Source organism: Lagopus muta, chromosome 1 (assembly GCF_023343835.1).
Source record: "Lagopus muta isolate bLagMut1 chromosome 1, bLagMut1 primary, whole genome shotgun sequence".
Classification (NCBI taxonomy): Eukaryota; Metazoa; Chordata; class Aves; order Galliformes; family Phasianidae; genus Lagopus; species Lagopus muta.
Genome location: NC_064433.1, coordinates 45,545,433 through 45,562,251, shown reverse-complemented (window position 1 = coordinate 45,562,251; position 16,819 = coordinate 45,545,433). Strand labels below are relative to the sequence as shown.

Below are 16,819 nucleotides of genomic sequence, written 5' to 3'. Positions count from 1 at the left end.
CAGCTGGCAAGTTTAAGGAATCACACATGGCAGAGCAAGCGTATGAGAGACAGTATCCTCCTGCAGTAAATGTCTTCATGAAATCGAGAGCTTCAGATGCTCAGTTATGCAACAATCCACAAATCCCCTCACCCACTGATTGATTCCCTCTTAATTCCAAGAAAGAACATATGTAGCTACAGACAGAGAGCTTCTGGTATAATTTCTCATTTTGGCATGTCATACTCATCAAAAATAGCAACAGATTTATTTTACCGTATTTTTAGCAGTGCAAATCAAGAGTCAGACTTCGTCATAAATTGCACATGTATTTCACTGAATAGAATAAAAACGTAAAGTTTCACAGCACCAAACAATGTCTGCAAAGGTCATGTGTAGCTTCTCCAGGGGGAAGCTCCTCAAGGCAGATGTGAAGAGGCCACATGTTGTTTCAGTTCTTAGAACAGAATGAAAAGAAGTGAAATATTAACGCTTTGTAAGAAAAATGACCTTTCGTATATTCTAAAAATTGATCAAGGAAGAAAAGGGGTAACAGCCTATTTTTTTTCAATCATCATTATGATCAACAGGTTCGGTTTTCTCCCCATGTAACATCATCAGTACACATGAGTCAAGGACTTCTGCTCTAATCAGCTCTTAGGTAAGCCCCAAAACTGATTTTTCTTTCACCAATATTGTCACCCACACTCGTAGCTAAACATCTGATCTTTGACAAAGTTCAGTAGCAGGTATCCTAAAAAAAGCACAAGGGCATAGACAGAGCAATTTTTTCCCCATATTATTTCCCAACTACTGCCTATCCATGATGAGGAGGCTTACTTAGTACAACAAATGTCAGGATGACTTAATGCAATATATTCGGCAACTTCTGTGACAAAGAATGACAAAAAAAAAAAAATCAACCCAAAAATGCAGTGAAATAAATGACAACATACCTGGCAATTAGCAAATCTCATGTGAATAGGAAGCCAAGAGTAAAATGAAACCTACTAAAATAATTCTATCTTTCTGAACAATAACAATTAAAAATTAAAAAGAAAGCAAGTCATTCATTCACATTCAGAATGCCAACACTGCACAACTCTGGATTAAATAATTTTATTAGTACCATTTCATCACTCTGTAAGATAAGGCAAGAAAATCTTGCATTGTCTTAACAGAAAGATTTTTTTTTCATACACAAAGCAACTTCTCAAAGAGGGCCTCATTAGGTCAAGTGAGACATCGGAGCCCCAGGGCTCCAGAAGCTGGCAGTAGCTCTTCCCTGAAGGCACCATTTTGCAAGAAACTAGTGTGCAGAAATTCCTTCCCTATTTTGCTCTTAAAAAGCCTTTTCTAAAGCAAAAAGCTCCTACCTGCGCTAAACTGGAATGAATTTCATTATGCTTATGGGATGACATACAGACACATGGAAGCGCAGAGAGAAATGACATCTGAATTCAACAAATGCTTGCTCTGGAGACAAAAACGAGTACAAAACATATTGGTGAAAACATATTGCCATGTTACAGTAATGCAATCTCTTTAGGTCATATAGGATTTTTTATTTTTTTTCAAAAGTAAAAAACTGCACTTACAATTGAATTATTCAATCAAAGTATTCTAAAAGTATGGGTTTTTTTTTCTGAACAAAAATGAAGCACGTAAAATAATAATGATGTAGCTGAATCAAACTCCATTACCTTATAGCCTTTCTAATGTGCAGTGTTCCAAACAAAGCAAAATAACCTAAAATATATGACAGGTAGGATTTTGATTTATTGCCTATCTATTCATTATTTAAATAAAAGTGGTCGCTATAGTTAATGCTTTGGGTCTGGATTTTCCAAAGGCAGGTCTCAAATCATGAAACTGCGCAGTATGGGCATTCAGGATTTCATTATTTTCCAGATTGCATTAATGAGATGCTTTCAATACAATTAGTTTATTTCCTGACAGATAATGTTTTACATCTGATTAGTTTAGGAACAGTTAAAAAGCTGTAACTCCAGAGATAAATAAAGTAAAACAATAATTTTAAATGAAAGAGAAGATGGCCAACTGTGCAATCATTTTCATCAGAATCTCAGTTTCTTTCATATATGTCCTAAAACTGGACTCAACCTCTGTTATTATCTTCAGTGTCAGAGGACAGCAAGCTCCTATAGAGTCTTACATCAAGCACTAGCTAAAAGAAAATACAACAGTAAGAGAAATATAGTTGGAAGATAGATATTTATTATAACAGGAAACAAGTACGATTTGTAGCAGATGTAATTGCATTGTACAACATCAAGGTCTTTTAATGTTTCATTATGGAAATTATTGTGATGAACATTCCTATCTACCTTTGTCACCATGAAACAAATCGAAATGTTACTCATTTCTTGAGACTAATTCCAAAACAAACATTGCAAATTCTTGTGATAAGGAATACATGGCTGTGTTATACGTTGCTAAAGTTTTCCAAGCTGCCAGAACATCATGAATACTCTAATATTACACATGTTCAAGTGCGTTCTGCATCGTTGTGTGTTCTTTTTAAATAAATCTTAGCAAGCTCAAAAGGAAAAATATTTCAATTTCTCTGAAGTTACTGTCTTCTTTCTTTTTTTTCCCTCTCCATTTTAAAAGATTGTGTTTGAAGGAAAATATCAAAGGATTCCTGTGCAACATGACCAAAATGATCATATTTAGTTGGCCAAAGAAGCATTACTCAAGGATCCCTCTCCCGTTCCACATGAAAGTTCCTCCAGTTTCTCCAACACACAACAATCAACCGCCCCTTCCCCAGGCTTCACCACAGAAGTTCCACATGATGAGCCTTCTCCTGTGGAAGAACAAACAAAACAAACAAACCAAAAAAACACCCAAATGATGCCTATTCTCTAAACATTTTTAAGTCAAAAATATGACCAGTTTATGGATGAAAACAAGAAATAGCCTTGTGCAATGCCATATATTAAAGATGCTGCATTGCAGTAAAATATATCAAACCTCTTATGAGCAAGGACTCCTTGAGATTTTAGCTGTTGCAGACCAAAAGCTCTTCGCTCACTTGAAAACGCTCTTGCCACTTTAGCATTAATGATCACTAGAGGAATTAAATTGGTACTGTCACTCAAAAATGGAACACTGATTTAAATCTTTTTGAGAAGGGAATTTAAGCTCTCTTGCGTAAATGCTGGAATCAAATATACCATTGCAAAATGCTTTGTTGATACTGTTACTTTAAAGCTAAAAAAATATCATCCAAATTGTTCCTTTCCAGTTTTCGTTTGGAAAAGAATTCATCACGAGTTATCTTAGTTAAACTGGAGGTAAGTTAACAGTAACTTTCCACTTAAAAAAACTAGAACATTGAATAGGTTTAATCAAAGCAGCCTGAAGCAGAATAAGCCCACAGATTATCCCTGCTTCATGGTACCTAAGGAGCTGCTAATTTTGAACAGAAATTTAGACAGTGCCCCTAGCAGGCATGAACTTCAACATATGCTTATGCGTTACATTTCAAGAAAGCACTGCTTTATATTGGCATTGCCCACCAGTGCTGTAGTTCAGATTTCAATACCCAGTAGCAGCCTACACCAAATGTATATACTGTGAAACATCCTCTCATTCTTTGATATTTCCCCCATTTATCACACTCACCAGGAACAAAAATCTTCAAGTTTGTAAAGAAATGAAAAAATCTCATGTGACAACTCTGATCAAGTCTCAAAGATGCTAGGTGCCAGCCATAAATAAAACCTGTTGGCTACATATTTGCCTGTGCTTTTAAACACCCATACCAACTTAACTATGACTAAGTTAAAGTTCTACAAACAAGTTCATAGCACGTGAAAAGGCATGTCTAAAGGAATAAAGTAAAATTGATGGACTCAAGTGGAAAATAAATAAAAAAAAAATAAATAAATCACTAGCGAGGAGTTAGGAAGATCATGCATTAAGATGAAAGATGAAACAGATGCAACACACAGCAAAGATCAAAGAGCTACATCAATTCATTCTGAGAGTCAAAATCCAGCTGAGCATGGGAGCTCTGTCCGCATAATAAGAAAGGTTGACTAAAACATAAGGATTAAACAGATGAGCTGTCTCCAGTGAATGTATGGCATAGGAAGCCCTGCTGAGCCACTTGTAAAGACACTTTGGAATTGTACACCTGCTACTTCACAGTAAAACCTACAGGAAGCCAGTCTGGAAGGGCAAAGAAATCCACTAATGCACTAAATAGCTATCTTTAGGAGAGAAAAAAAAGAATAGAGTCGATACAAGAAAATGACATTTAACAGATTTGCTCTTCTCTCTCCAGCTAGTTTGTTTACCAAATATTTCTGTCAAAAGTGAATATAAAGAAATTGCTACAACCACCCTCTAATTCCCTTGAAATAAAAGAAAAAGGCTCAGTGCATACCTAACCTATGAATCATGAATATACAACAGGGTCAGCCTAGGATTCTCAATGATATATATACAATAATGACAGAAAATATCTGTCACTATAGAACAATTTTGGTACCTCTTCTTGTACTCCATCACTCATATTAAACGGTCAAAGCTCTAATAACTACAGTACAGCAGTATTAAATAAGTCTGAAGGTCACTAGAATTGATATTATTTGTATTACTTGATGCCGTGTTAAATAGCCTTACATTTAGATCTTCAGTTTTCTTGTCCTGTTCATTAAATAGATTGCAGTGGAAACGCTTCAGCAATCAAAAAGATACGTAATGACTCGTTTCTTTCCTCTCATTATCTTTAGTAACAAGAAATAAAACTAGAAAAAAAGTCATTCACAATAGACAAGAAACACAATTTAACCAAACTTACTAATCTGAATGATTCTAGTATTAATGTAAAATCCCTGTGGATCCATAAGCACAACCTTCATGTAAGTAAAAAGCTGTAGCACTACCTCTCAATTCAGTCGCTTCATTACTCAAAGAAAGCCTCTGAAAGGATCAGAGCTGTATGCTACACCTCACTGCAAGGGACAGACAAAAGAAACCCTTGCATCAGAAGGCAGCAAACCATAACTTAAAATAATCAGAAAAAAAAAAGCTAATTGAACATACACATGCTTGGAATTTTCTTAAGGCTCTGCTTTCTGCTGGATGTTCAATTAATGTCAGCTGCTTGCTACAGGTGGCTCTTTATTTATTTTTTAAATGAATGTTACCAACCCGCTTGTCCCATGAATGTTATTTACAATCACATCTTTTATTCTTGTTTTAGTTGACAGGACAATCTCTTCAAGGATCTGGGCAGAGCTGATCTATTTGATTTGCAGGTTATCTACTGCCTGCAGATACAAGCACTTTGATTGTTTACAATGCAGGAGTAATTGGTAACAGTTAAATAACTCCAGAGACTGATTTAAAAGTCCTTCGCCTACTGCATGAAAGTAGGGCTTCATCCCACAGCTCTTCAACTGGCTAAACTCTCAAAGATTTCAATACAAAAATAACATATTTTAAAAATATCAAATGCTATGATAATTAAAATCATCAATCACTTGCCAGCATTATATGTAATTTTAATGGTTTTAAATGAATTTGTATTTACAAATGAAAATTATCATAAGAAGCAAGTATTTTCAAATTTCTCATTACATTTCCAAAATTGGTTGCAAAAGAGATTTTGTATTACACAATATTAAGTCAGATTTCTACAGTGCTTCTTTCAGCAAACCAAAATCCAAAATGAGAACACTAAAAGCAAATTCAGCAAGTATTCCTATGAGGAATTTTATGTGTTGTTTCATTGGTAATACATTGCTTCCTGATTGCATACGTTCAAGATGTGGATAATATTTAAAACAACTTTTCTACGAATTTGTCTAGCCTTGAGCAGTCAAAGAGAATGGCTTTGCTATAAGTAAATCAGGGTAATACTTTGTTTAGGAAAAAAGTCACAGAGCACATTTTATTTGCTGACACCATTTTATGGCCACTGAACGATACTGTTTCACAAAATGGTGTGGAAGCACAATACCGGTAAGATTACACTGATTGCTAACGGAACAACTCTTAAGTTATATTCCAGCACAAGAACCAGAAAACAGTAATGAAATATGTCACTGAAGTCTTTATACACTGCTGGACAACACCGTTGTGGACATAGACTGACTCAGGTGCTTAGGCTCTCCACTCCGTGGAAAGACACTCCATTAGTACTGCATGAAATTCACCATGGCTCAGGAGCAAGGCTGAAGTACGCAGGAGGACATGGGGTATCCCTGGCCCTTCTTCATCACTGCAGCTCCTGCAGGGAGTATTGCAGCAAGAATTCTCAGTAACTTCTGTATAAAATTCAAATGGGTTTGAACAGGGTGCAAGTTTGATGCACCTGTTGGAGGACCAAACATGATGCCAATGGAAGAGCTGACACGCTCATGCAGCACTGTGGCTGCTCTTAGTCTTTGCTGGATCCCCTTTGGCTCCGTGCAAGGTTATCTGCAGCATTTCTCAATCCAGTTTGGGCAGAACTCTTTTTTCAAGAGAAGGAAAACAGAGAGGAAACTAAGACAGTACCTAAATCCTTAACAATAGAACTCCTTGATTTCTTGGAGCACAGATATTGTTAGCGAGCTGTCAATCATTTTACAAATTACAACCAGCAGTGAACGACACCAGGACTCTTTCAGATCCCAGGTGCACATCCTGCAGAAAACACTTAAGATATGTAAGGAGATACTTAGCCAACTTTTCTTCCAAAGAACTTGGTGAAGACACCATTAATAAAATATTACTGCACATGTGAAAATCACACCACTTTAAGACTAAATTGCAACCATTTCTATAGAGACATTCCAAAGACATTTCTCCTGAGATAGAGCTGCCACCTTGAAAAATTTCACCCTGATTCCCCAGCTGCTTCGGTACTACAGCTGTCATTAAAAAGGTCAGAGCCATCCCTTTTCATAATGAAGGCGCTGTTTTTCTTCCTCTGTCTTTAAATACTCCTGAACAGTTTTATATACTCTTGAAGTAATTTTTGCAATGAAAATATTTAGTACGTAAATGAAAAGGCAGTATGAGGAAAGTTCAAAACTGATGTTAAGTGAGGAAATTGGCTCTATTGCTATCTTAATCATTAACCACTATTCAAGATCCGCAGTAGGATGTGCTTATTTACATGTTTGGTTTGCTTTTAATCTGAATAAGAAACCATCAGCTCTTGCAATCTCCTGTTCTAAAATAAAGAGATTTCCCTCCGTAAACATCTAGAGATTCAGCAGAAGGAAAACAATACCTTATCTGATTCTTTCAAGTTAAAAAGAAAAATTTCTTTTAAGCTTCATGATTCAACATAGAACTTTAAGAAAAAAAACCATCTGAAAATACTTTGAAGTATGCCAAACAGAAATAAATAAATAAATAAATAAATAAATAAATTGCACACAACTCTGAAACTCTTCTTCTTTGCAATTGCCTTCAAACCAGACTTTGTTCTGCCTTTACAGAAAATAAGAGCTGTGATTAATTTTTATTTATTTATTTATTTTTGGTGAGGCAAGACAATTATTTTCCAGGTCGTTCTGATGATGATTTATGTGTATAACAGATACAACTGATCAGTTGTGCACATAATTCTGGCTTCTCTTTGTAAACTTAGCTCACTGGATTCAATTTCCTACTCTTAAACTATTCTTCTTCATATTTCCTGAAGGAGAAGATCAGACAATAAAGTATATGCAAACTACAGTACCATTTCAGAGAGACTATAGTTATCAGTGCAATTTTTTTCATCCACCTCACCATTCAGTTTGTCTGAAAGGTTCACATCCATTGTACTCTTATCGTAGTATTTCAATTGTACTTCAATCAGGCAAATATATTTCCTGATGTTAAAAGTGTATTAAAATTGATACAGGGAAATCACATTGTGTAAAACAGGTGAGTTTTACAGTCACATCACACGAACGAAACCCTGTTTACAGGAAAGTTTCCATACACAGGTTTTGTTTTAAGACAATATACAAAAACACATACATATTGTAAATGCTACTATACCCGAAGTGAGTTCTGCTTTTACAATTTCCTTGATACAGTGTCATGAATTATCTAACTTCATGTCAAATTCAGATATTCAGTCTCATATTGAAACCTCACTTTGTCTATCTGTTCAGCTTCATTTAAATAGTGGATAAGGTGCTACACAAAGAGAACAAGGGTAAAAGAGTTTTGACCTACAGTTTGTACTTCAAGCAAAGGAGATAACATAAGACGAAAATGAAAATGAAAGAAAAAAGCCCTAAAAAAAATGTATTTTCTTTCAGGTTTAAAATACTCATAAGCAAAATCTGGTAATATTTCCTCAGCTTTTCAGATTTAGCTTCCACTGATGAAGACAGCGCTACAGCATTCACCTGCACATGATCACACGTACCTGAATCTGTAGAAAAATGGATCTCTGAGTCCTTTCTAGACTGAACTATTCAAAATGGATTATAAGCATTTCTCTGAATGATTTCAGGCACTAGATGGTATAACTACATTCAAGCTTGCCACACTTCAGCAATGATCATACATTTACCATAGTTTTCATTATATCAAAAATGCTTTGGCTTCATCAGCAACAGATGAATTCATTAATTTCTTTATTAATTCAAACGATTTTTTTTCTAATTTTTTAGAAGCCCCAAGGTTCTCTCAGCAATATTGGCTCCTTCTCTGTTCCATAAAATTGTAATCAATCTCTATTATTGTCATGAAAATGGTATTTGTCACTTTGCTGAGAAAAAAATAATCAATACATCTTGCAGGGCAGAACAGGCATTTAATGCAGTGAATTGATGCCTGTTAGAGAAATTTAGCTTGCCAGTAGTTTGGGACAAGCTAATAGAAAACCAGAAAATTCACTGAAGGTTGACAGATGAATATACAGACATGCCACAGAAATTAATATTTGGACATTTTGTATAGCCTGTCATTTCACATGATAGAGAGAAAATAGATTTAGACAAGCAAATCCCCAAGGAAATCTTTTTTTTTTTTTTTTTTCTTTCTTCTTTTTTTTCTGTAAGACAAAAGCCAAGAAGTATGTACAAAAAGAAATTCCTCACTGTGTTATTTCTGTAATTATATATGTTTCTGGAAAAAAAAAATAAATCTGATATAATCTTCTATTTAAATGTTCCGCTCCAGAGATGAAACTAAATATGAAAACACTGTTGACTGCTAAGTGACAAATAGAGCAAAGGCTCTGAGGTAATACTGAACTCCTGATCCTTCCGGAGAACACAGCATTATAAATAAAAATCAGAGCACTGCTTCAAAAATAAGTACCTAAATTTCACAATGGCACTGTTCAGAACTTTTTTTTTTTTTTTTTTTTTTTTTTAACCATTAAAAAACAGTGAAAGTGTCATAGCTGGTATCTACCAAAAAAAAAAATAAAAAAAAAATTCAATCATACTTCTCGTGACAAATACAATATCCTCAAAAGAACTGCTAGAATTATTTGAACCTTGTTAGTAAAAAGTTACATGCTAGGAATGCAATCTTCTCTCCTGTCTGCTGCCATCTGCAGAAGCTGTCAAAACACTCCTCCTTCCAATTATGCACGTTCTGTCTTTCACTTGCTCTACGATAAGCCTATAATCTGTTTAATTCCCTTGTTTGGTTGGTTTAATAAACAACTCTTTAAAGTTGCAGGGCTCAACAAACACAGCACCCAACATACAAGCTGCAATTATCCATCCTTCTAGGAGCGCATGAGCATCACTGACAACAGACACATCCCACTGCCAACAGCAGAAAGAAGTGGGGGGGCAATACTCGTGGACTTTTGTTGCAAGGCTACAGTTTTGCCAAGTGCACCTGAAAAAGTTTTTGCAGTAAATGACGAATCTGCTAATCTGCTCATTTTTAACTTGCTGCATTTTGGGATGGACCACTTCTGACTCTCTTCACTGTGAAGAAAGTTTCAGTTCTACTTCACGGAAGTCTTTCAGAGACCTAAAGAAAACAACAGCTAATCCTAGCATGAAAACTATCGCCACATTGCTCCTCCAGCATGCAAGGGTTAACAAAGCTTCAAGAGAAGACTGTCTCCTTTCTTAACTCCATTATTCTTAAGAAGGTGCCCTGATTCTGGGTTGGATGTAAATGGAGCACTCTTCAGTGACCTGCCTGAAGCTTCTAGCAAGCTGCAACAGCGTGAATTTTAAAACCTGAGGTACCTATTAGATCAGGGAGCAGCAAAGAGAACGTTCCTCTAAATGCCTGAAAAGGCAGCCAGACAATTGCTCATGGTGAAATGCAATCATGCTCTAATTCCACAGACTGAGCAAATGAGCCCATCACACAGGTGCTGTTTATAAAAGAGGAACAACACTTTTTTCATCATGTGCAAAATAGCATTGTCGAGAAAAAGGAAGGGCTGCTGAGGGCATCAATAATTTTACATATCTTCTGAACAAATACTCATGTTCAAACACTGGAGAATAGAAGGGAGGCAATTTAACATCTTCCTGTCTCTACTCACAGAATTGAAATAAAATCAGGCAACAGAAGTCTCTAACAAGGTGGACACTGAAGAAATTCTGTATCTCCTACTGCCTTCTCCGTTCTGTCATGGATATTTAAAAATATCCTTGTAAATTAGAACTTATATTGCCACTACTGTTCTCATTCCCAGCAGCAATGGTGCTAACACTGAACCAATTCTTGGCCATCAGAAATTCACTGTAGAAAGTGGAGGATTGCTGACATCACTGAGATTCTCCCAAAATAGGCAATTTAATCCAAATTTGTACTCATTTGTAAAAGAATTCAACCTCCTGACCAACAAAATTCAGGCTGAGTTTCCTAAACTAAATAAAAGGAAAATAAACTTGTAACAAAACAAAATTTTGCAAGCCTAGTAGAAAAGAAAAAGTAATACAATTTGCAGAAGTTTTGCATTCCTTAAATAACCAAGTCATTAAAATGAAATAAAATAAAGAATGTTAAACTCCATAGAAATTTGGCAACACAAACATACGGGGTCCCAGAAGCCCCTGTACTATAATTATTATTTTTCTACCACCAGGTTCCAACTGCTATTGTACAATATAGATCCACACAGCTGGCAGGAATGACAGAAGTCACTGTTGCATGACACTGTCAACATTTCTATTTATGCCTTGTGTGAATGCAAACATTTGTAATTCACCCTAGAAAAGTTAAAGGGTTACTAGAAAAGCTGACAGAATGTTACAGAATGCATGTACTACATCTTGGAAATTGCTTGTATATTTAAGTCAGAAGAGCAAAGCACAGATCAGAGGAAATGTGACTGCAAATTTACCAGCTCTGGAAGTACTTGCAAATGTCGTTGGCTCCATGTGAATGTATACACCATATCTGCTTCATGCCCAGTTGGGGAAAGACAAGAATAAACTCAGTGTTAAGTATGAATATTTTTGTAATCATTATGGTGGACCCTGAGGGAAATACTCCATTGACTTTTTCTTGGGCTTTCAGAGCCGATTTGTAGGAGACTGATGGGGAATTCAAACAGTTTTGAAAGCACCATCTCACTTAGGAATGAAAGGTATTTCCCAATTCAACTCCTATATTAGCTTACTGACAAAGGGGTATATATTTTAACGTACAGCATGTATTAAAAGGAGATTAGATTTTACTGAATACACTAATTTTTCAGGTGGTTGTTTTCAATTTCACAGACATTCTTCAGTCATTTCTATACAAACAGTAAGAACTTCTGGTGAACTCGTAGAACGGACCAATGAATTAGCAGCAATAGTGAAGGAGGGCTTTCCTTCTTTACTCTTCTCCTCAGTCACTGACAATAACTGAACCGCAAGAATGTTCTTAGCAAATTAAAAAAACCCAACATTTATATACAAATACCATCTGTAAGAGTTACGATAAACTTTTAAGTTTTCTTCGTAATTCTCTAAGCACAATCTTGTCAGTCTGCTTTCTCAGAAATATTAAACACTTTTAGGGTCTATGTGAACATTTTTGCTAGTAAGACTCCCCAAAATTATGATGCAAGGGCATGATTTTACATCGATATAAGTTAATAAATAATCTGCACTAGTATAAACAGTACAGGAAGAAAAGTCAAAGAACTAAAGTGCAGCCAAAATAGAGGATAATCCACTTAGCATCTGGTCTCATTTACCATAAGCACCTGTCATGGCCATTAAATAAAGGATGCCTTCAGTTTAATTTCCTTTGCACCTACAATGTCCTTTAGCATAATAAATGCATTTTTCTTGACTTCAAATAAAAAATTCAAAATACCAAGAAGCAGATATTGCATTGCTTTTCCTGCCCAAATAAAAACTGTTGGGATTTTTATTTCAGTAATTTAATGAAGGGCTTTGTACAATATAGATTTTCTCCTGAATCCCCTTATTACTCTCCCTTTACATTTGCAAATAAACCCAATTGATCAACAGACAAGACTTCATACAGTATTAAATAAAAAAAAACATAACCAATCTAAACAATCTTCTAGTTCCTTCTCAAAATCTCAGCTTCTTTTCTAAGAACAATTATGACAGATACTTTACATAGCATGCCCTTTAAAGACTGAGATACTGAAGTTTTAGGAAAAGTCTTTGGCTTCCACAGCATCCATTTCTACTCCCTTCTTCTGCAGGGGGTACTAAGTTGAAGCTTAGAATAACAGCAAAGGTTGTCACACATACCCACAGCAGTGACAAACTCCACTGAAGAACAGACTGTCCTAAGTCTGCTTTATTTACCCTTACAAAGAGTGTTAACTCTTTTCACTTTAAGTTAAGCCTACTCAGTTGTGGGTTTTGAAGTCAAGGGGTCTTGAGAGTTATATTTGATGCATAGCAGGTTCTTGTACACCAGGATTTTACCCATTAGATTCTTAAGGAAAACATCGGCTCTGAAAATGCAGGAAGTGAAAATGGGTGAGCCAGCATTCTTTCATCTCCTCCCTAAACTTCTCGTCTTCAGTTGTAGATGTAAAAACATGTTTTCTTTGAAGTCCAAGCCTTTTATTTCTTCCTGATCTTTACTTCTGGTCAAAGGTATTTCAAGGAAATGGACAACTTTCATAGAGACCAACTGAAACAAACCACCACCACTAAGTAGAAGGAACAAACTTCAGCGAGGCTATCTGCTGCCTCTTTTGTATCTACACAGAAGGATTCATCATGACCTCAACTCCTCCCATATCACAGATGGGTGAAGGAGGTGGTCACTGGTCCTCTTGGAGCTCCCTGCTTTCTATCTCGTTCCCACAGGTCCCTATCACAACTTCCAGTGCAATAGGGAGCACATAAACTGTTTTCATTCTTACTGGAGAAAGAGGAAATGCAGCATTCCTTTTATATCAGGTATTATAACTTGGTTTGTGCAACAACAAGATAAAGGCTTGATCCACCAGCTTCAATAGTCACAGCAGAGGTATCAAGATGGGAAATAAGAACCAAAGAAAGAATCACAAAATCTACGAAAATAAATTGTTTCATGTCTTTGTAGAGAATGTGACAAAATGAACACTGACTTGACATATGGTGCAGCAGAAAAACACAATGTTGAATGCATTGGAAGTAGCAAAGCAGCAGGCAGAAAAAGTATGAAGTGAACAGTTTACTCACTTCCAGCTGAGACAACAACAAGGTTATCAGTTTCTTGCTGCCTGACCTGGAAACACCAAATGGTGAAGTTTCCTCCTTACCATAGCAATGACAGAATGAACAGACAGATATTTCTGTTGTTTCTTTCACCTTCAAAGGATGTTTTCCCTCTGCCTGATCTTCTCTAGGCCTCTAGCATTCCTTACTAATAGCATTTCTGCTGCAGAAGCTATCTTTAGTTTAAGACTAAACAAAGCATTGCAAGGAGAAGCATCATGTTATTATGTGCCCAGTTACAGGTGTTGAGCAAGAACAAGTGCTACATATGCCATAAAAAATAGTACCTTGCACTTTGTAATCTCTTTCCTTGGGAAATTGGGAAGCCACATAAAGCCATAATTTAGTAAACTCCTTTGACAAAACTTTTGCTTTGCTTATTACTGACAAAATGTTCAAGGTGGCTTTAGTGCAGTACCCGAATACAAGCTACTATAAGCTATTAAGTTTATTAAGATGTATGAAAAACAGACTGTATCCTTGAAGTCCAGATTTTTTTTCTTTACCCAAATAGTTTTGTACAGTGATAGATTATCAATTAATTTGTTTTAAGTGGTTAAGAAATTTAGAACTTACATTTTTAATCCTGACAGATTGTAAGCAAAGCTTAATTGTTTATTTTATTCTTGATGTTTAACCTAAATTTAAACTGCATATTTACAATTGAAAAAGTGAAGTTGCAATACATGGTTATGTTATCACAGAACTTGAATATATATACCTCAATACTGGAAGTTACATATATATGTGTGCACATACACACATCCCTAAAGTAAAATAAAATAAGAAAATGAAACAATCTGTACTTTTCTACACTGACGCAACTATGTTCACTTTCATCCTTACATAAAATAAGAGAGAGAGTAAACTCGAGTCAAAAATTACAGCTACATTTGTACTTAGCCTGATGGTCAACAACTTTGATAGCGGTCTGCTATAATAGCTGGTCTTGTTTGACATTGTGCAGTCGCATTGACTCAGCTGTGTAATATAGACACTAAAAAAGCTGCCCTACAGAGGAAATCCGTAACATGGAGACATCAATACAACTTTACAAAGAAAATCCTCCAAGAAATCAACTGCAGAATGTCTTGTAGCAGCTCAAGAATAGTCTGAACTGCACTTGTGCATTGTATTGCTCTGACAGCACAAAGCAACAGCAAATTGTGCTAAACTCAAAGCTGGCCTTGATATTGTGGATGATTAAACTTTGATTTAACATAGAATTGAAAGTTATAGTTCAGTAACATTTAATGATGATACATGATCATCAGGATCATCCTCAATATGGAGCAGATCATCAGCAGTACAGCAGAACAACCTAATTTTATGCTGACTCACTGTCAGAATACCTTGAAGTAGAATTAAGGCAAAACATTAATATCAGAAATACAAATATATGCATTTTAAATAGACCAGCAGTTTGACAAGACCCACTGACTTAACAAAGTTCAGAATTAAAGTAAGGCAAATAAAAAGTCTCAATTAGGTTAAACAGGGGCATACGTAATATCACAGAATCACAGAACTGCAGGGGTTGTAGGAGACCTCAAAATTTCAATAAGTCCAACCCCCTGCTAAAGCAGGTTCCCTACAACAGGCTGCACAGGTAAGGGTCCAGATGGATCTTGAATATCTCTGTAAAAGAGACTCCACAACCTCTCTGGGCAGCCTGTTCTGGAGGTCCACCATCCTTATCATAAAGGAGTTCTTCTGCATGTTAGTATGGAACTTCCTATGTTCAAGTTTTAGGTCATTACTCCTTGTCCTACCAGTACACTCCACTGAGAAGAGCTTGACTTCATCCATTTGCCTCCCACCTCCCCTTAGATACTTATAAACTTTTATCAGGTCCCCACCCAATCTTCTTTTCCCCAGGCTGAACAGACCCAGGTTACTCAGCCTGTCCTCATACAGGAGATACTCCAGGCCCTTGATCACTTAAGATGCCTCAAGAGCTTTAATTTTGGATCATGTCTATCTGAAGAAAAAAGAAAATGGGGGAAAAAAGTCAACTTGCTATTCATTCCTTCATGAATGTTGTAGTTATTAAAACACAAACATACCATTCTTTCAGGACATTTATATGGGGCAGCATCAAGACAGTTTAGCTGCTCCTGTATTGAGCTCAGTACCCTTTTAGGGAGCATAAATTTAAATATGAATGCATCATATCTTCTATGCTTCTGTACCTGTTGAGAATTCTCAACATGAATTACACATTATAAAGTTTATTCTCCTGCTCTATAGTGGCATTTAATTCACCAGAAAATATTTATTTTTTAAATAATATGAAACACATGAATCGAAAGCTTCCCTATAAATTTCAAACTGAATTAAAATTTTAGCGAAGCAAGCAAATACAAGATGAACTTGTGGCACTTACTTCCTTCTTCTGAACATTGGTAATACCATCTATTACTGTGTGCACTTATTCAATCTGAAGAGTGGAAGAACACTAAAAGTGATGTATAACATGTGGGAACAGAGTACTATGATTATATTATACCTAACTTATAAATCAGTTCTTAGTATTACTACCCTACTAAAAGTGAAATCATACTATTTCACTATAGTTTTTTTTTTCTTTTTAAAGAAAACATAGCATCCAAATCTTAAGTGTCCTCAATTTTTTTTAACGGCTGCCTCAAAAACATCATTCTTCTGTTTCTTTCTTAGATTAAATGTAGGCAGGAGATGTTTAATTCACAGTTTGGTTCCTCAGTACTTCCATGAATCCCACATAGGGACTTTCACTTTTGTTTTGTTAATAATAGCACCATGCATGAGGTGGTCATCAGAAGCTCAAGGAGAGCACTTTCCTGCGGGCTGTTCTCAGTGAGGGTCTGCTCAGAATGGAAAAGCAAGAGGAAAGAGATAAAGATCAAGAAAATGGCAGAGACCAATTAGTCAAGGCAGCCTGTCAGAGAGACCCAGCATCAAGAATGAAGAAGCTGTCTCGCTGCACACCAAGCCCCAGAAACAGCAGGAGCAAAAATATATACTTGGGTAAAGTAAATCCTAAATGGCATTTCTCATGTTAAAAAAAAAAAAAAAATCAGGGGAAAGAACCTATCTTATATCTAAAACTGTTGAAAAATTTGTATCAAAGAGAAATGCTAACTGCTAATTTGGGATCTGATTAAGACTCTCAAACTGTGATACTGGGATTACACAGAAAATGAAAAAGATAACCAAGAAAA

At 35.9% G+C, this 16,819-nt stretch overlaps 1 long non-coding RNA gene across 1 annotated transcript in view; it reads right to left on the bottom strand.

Annotated features, from left to right (window-relative positions):
- Positions 1 to 2,405: 2,405 nt before the first annotated feature.
- The window catches only part of LOC125696115 (uncharacterized), a 53,864-nt gene continuing 39,450 nt past the window's right edge, over positions 2,406 to 16,819 (bottom strand). Inside the window, exon 5 of the long non-coding RNA XR_007378197.1 lies at positions 2,406 to 2,809. This is a non-coding gene — a long non-coding RNA (uncharacterized LOC125696115). The remainder of the gene's footprint in view (positions 2,810 to 16,819) is intronic.